Source organism: Otolemur garnettii, unplaced genomic scaffold (genome assembly GCF_000181295.1).
Source record: "Otolemur garnettii isolate 467f Iridium unplaced genomic scaffold, OtoGar3 scaffold00081, whole genome shotgun sequence".
Lineage (NCBI taxonomy): Eukaryota > Metazoa > Chordata > Mammalia > Primates > Galagidae > Otolemur > Otolemur garnettii.
In genome coordinates, this window is record NW_003852476.1 from 3,924,177 (window position 1) to 3,928,533 (window position 4,357).

Here is a 4,357-nt window from a genome sequence, read left to right on the forward strand (position 1 = left end):
CTGAGCTAATGCCATCGGACTATGTTACTTGGTTTGGAGTTGTAGCCCTAGTAGGTGATATTCCCTACTGTGCTCTCAGGATTGAAAGATGAAACAAACTGATGTCACGGGGTATCTTTCTAGTTCAGTGAACATGAGTCAGGATTTATTGAGACTAGCCAGGGTCAGACCAGCTCTAGCCTTTTTATTCATGCATGTGTGTGTGTGTGTGGTGAGAGCATGGACCCTGAGTCACAGTTTGGTGTGGACAATGGCTCACACCTGTGTGACCCATGCCTCTGTCACTCTGGAAAGTTCTCTCATTCCCTCATAGTCATCTCCTCTCCAGAGGCTAATCTGGTTTTTCTTACTGCGAGCTAATCTTTCAGTGACCTCACCATTTTGTTCTAGTTTCTTACACAGAAAATCAGTGATTAGACTGGCAGAGATCAGTGTTGTCAACTGTGTCTCCTAGAGTCTTACAGATCTTTGGGGATGGTTTGGGGGTATTAGACACTCTCCCAACTCCTCCAGCTGCTGCTGCAGTTCTCATTTCTGAACTCTTTTATACACTGGAGTTCCATGCAGGGTTTGGTTTTAAAATGGGGTTCTACTTCTTTTAAAAAATTATCTAGCATAGGCTATTGTGGCAAAGATAATTTCAATGTTTGTTAACTCATTACAGGATCTGACTCCTCAAATGTCACTAAGATGTCCTAAGACCCAAGAGAGAAAGTAAAAGTTGGCAACTGTACAGAATGAAGTTGAAGAAAGAAGGTGCTCCCATTAAAGCTGGCAGAAGTTGGACTTGGAAAAGCCATTTCTCCATGAGGGGTACCCTTTCCTGCGTGTGCTTTTCAAGTCACGCAGAGGAATTCATTAATTCCTTGATGATGCTCGTGCATCTTCTGCCATGTTTTCTGTAGTAAAGTGACCGTTTTGACTATTTCAGGTCAGTCTTGTGCCTTAAAATCAACTGGATTCGGGAACAAGCCAGATTCCCTTGTGATGATGCCTAAGTAAGCTTGGAATTGTCCTGTTTTTCTCCCCAAAAGGCAAGTTCATTGCTTCATGAATTATGACCTAAGGTTTATCTGTGTCTGGAGGTTTTGCTTTAACAGAAGAGACTGTAAGTTATATATACTACAAATGTTCCCATATTTAAGATAGGTAAGTAGGGAAAGCTATCTCTAGAATAAAATATATTTTATGAATTGTCTGCTACTAGTTGTTTAAGTTTTATAAAGGACCCATTAGAGAAGCATTTTTTTCGATTGGCTGTTTTGATGTTGTTCCCTTCCCAGTAAAGCATAAATGATGATAATATTTTATATTTGCATCTTGATTTACAGTGTATCAAACATCACATCTCCTTGTCATACCAATCCTGCAATGTATTACTATCTGGATTTTAAAGACTAATGAACCGGGAGATTGCGAGGTTGGGGGACCTGGTCACAGGTGGAGAGCACTGGAGCTCTGTCCTCATCCTCATAGCTAGTCACTAGTACGGTGTCATGTATCCAGGACCAAGTGCTGTTCACCTGCATTTTTAAAAGACACTGTTGTGTTTAGTTAAGAGACGCTGAGTAGGTAACTGCTCTTCACCCTCGACCTCAGTCTCACCCCATCTTCTAGCTCATTGTTAGAGCCTGGTTTTGCCTTTCAATAAAATTTGGCATCGTCCCTTATAAATAGTTTTAAATTTTAATTTAAAAAAAATGTTTCCATGGGGAAAAGAAACAAAATCATTTCCAAAAACTTGAGAAATTGCCAGGAAAAGCTAAGTGAGTAATTTTCCACAAAGTGGATCCGGCATTTCATTTTGACAAATGATTCTGAAACAGAAGTTTTTTTCAGATTGGAGATAAAACCTCTACAAGGCTCTCTGAACCAAGGACAGGCATACAGGACTGCCGAGTAAGAAACATCAGACACACAATAAAAGGTTGCTGGGAAAAGGCCCCCTAGAAACAGCTGTAAAACACACAGTGACCGGGCTGAGCTTTGCTAAGGGATGTGCCTAGCCTGACCACCAGTCCCTGAGGAAGGGGCATATTATAAGCAAGGATCGAGAACATCACTTTTAAACAAATAGTCACTGAACTGAATGCACCATTAAGAAGAATGGACATTTCCCATCAAAGAGGAAAGGAGCATTGGTCACACAGAAGGAACGCTAGTTCCAGGTGGCAAATAAAGTCTAACAGATGTCAACACTGCAGACCTGGGGGCCAACTGGATCCATGAATCTGGATGAGTCGTTGAGGGCTGAATTCTCACAGGTATCTTACGTTGGAGTAAAGAGACCAAATGGCAGAGGGAGCAGATGACAAAGGGTGAGACAGACCAGGCATCTGGACGAAAGCCTGCCCTGGTTGTCAGGATCTGGGGGAGCCACAGGAGGGCAGCAAAAGCAAGCTGAGCAGATGGGAAGTTACAGAGATGCACCAGTTTATAAATACGTGAATCTGTCACAGAATCCAGACGGCACACCACTGGGAGTTAGTGGAATATTATTTAATGACTGTTACAGATTAAATCCAAAGGAATGCTTACATTCAATGTAAAGATTCAAAGAATTAGGTAGAAGGTGTGAGTCTGGGGACGGGATTTTCCTGAGCAGAAGGAAGATGCATTACTCCTTTCGTTGTTTTCTCACTGTCTGCCATGATGGGTAGAGAATTCAAGGAGTGGTTACAAAGAATTCAGCACAGAGATTGTGGCTTTTCTTTGAACTGGTGGCAAGCAGGCAGCTAAAGATACACTAACATGGTCAATCAGAATATATAATGAGTGAAAGGATGTCTGAGGAAATTGACAATTGATTGATGAGATTCCTTAATTGCTCATTAAAATTATACCTAAGGAGCCTCACTGAGGCTCCCTCCAGAAAGGACCACCTTAGCCACTTCTCATCGCCCATGAATTTTCAATAATTATATGGAGAAAAGAGATTGTCTTTTGTTAATCATATTTCTCTTCTAAAAGAAAGCTGAAAATCTATAATTGAATAAGTAAATACCATTTTAGGTCATCTGAGTGGTCTCCAGAGGAAACCTGTTATTATGTTCAAAGCTCATTTGACCCATGGATACACTTCATTACTTCAATCTAAGGGCAGGAAGCTCAATTTGGGGGAAATAGGTGAATTTACCCTGTAATGTTGGGAGGATGACTAGAAAAATACATCAAATGAAACATATGTATTTTTCCCAGGAAATGTACTTTTCACTATTATCTCTTGAGACCTGAATTTTCCATTTACTTAGCTTTATGAAAGTCTGACAAATATAGACATTAACCAAGAATTCCCTTTATGAAATTATTCAAAAAAAGAGAGAAGGATGTTTTAAGGCATAGATGTTTTATTTATATTTGAGAAAATAAAAAATAGCTTCAATATTTAATAATACATCTTTATTGAATATTAACTTTATGCCAGGTCCTAGTAAGTCCTCTTATATTATTTGCTTCTCACAACAAACCTAGGAGGTAAGTGACATTATTATACCCATTTTTGGAGATGAGGGAAGCCAAGGCTCCAAGGTCACATACATAGTATTTATTAAAAATCAGAGTGAGGATTTTGACTCCAGAATCCATAGTTTTAACATTTATCTTCTTTTTACATAACAGAATGACTAAATACAGTTTGGTACATCTTCATAATAAGATATTTTCCAGAATTAAACATTATGATTTTAAAGAATAGTAATGCAAGATAAAAATAATGTATGTGAGATAAAAATAATCTGATGTTAAGTGAATAAACCAGTATACAAAATATGATCTCACTTGTATAAGAATACTATGATCTCAATTATTGCACTATAATCTCAATTGCATAAAAAGAAGTAGAAATATACTAAAAATGTTAACATGTTTCTGGATGGTATACTAAAATTTTCATTCTTTTTGTCTTTTGGTATTTTCTAATTCTTTTATATAAACTTACTTGCATCTATAATTATGAAGAAAACAATTGTGTAGCAGGTGTGTGGTGCGGAGAAACTTTGCATTTTAATTGTGTAAGGCAATTTGATATAATGGATATGATAGCTTGGACATGGTTTGTTCCCTATAAGTCTCACATTGAAATTTGATGCCCAGGTGTGGGTCATGGGGATGGATCCCCTCACACACAGGTTGGTGCTCCGCCTGGAGGTGGGTGAGCGGGTCCTCACTCTGGTAGCTTCTGTGAGACTGTGCTTTCTTTCTCTTTGGCTCCCCTTCACCTTACGCCATGAGGCGCTCATCAGATGCAGATGCCCAAACTTTTCCTGCCATCAGAATCGTGAGCCAAATAAATCAGTTTTCTTTTATAAAATATCCAGATTCAGGTATTCCTTTATAGCAACATAAAATGGAATAAGAC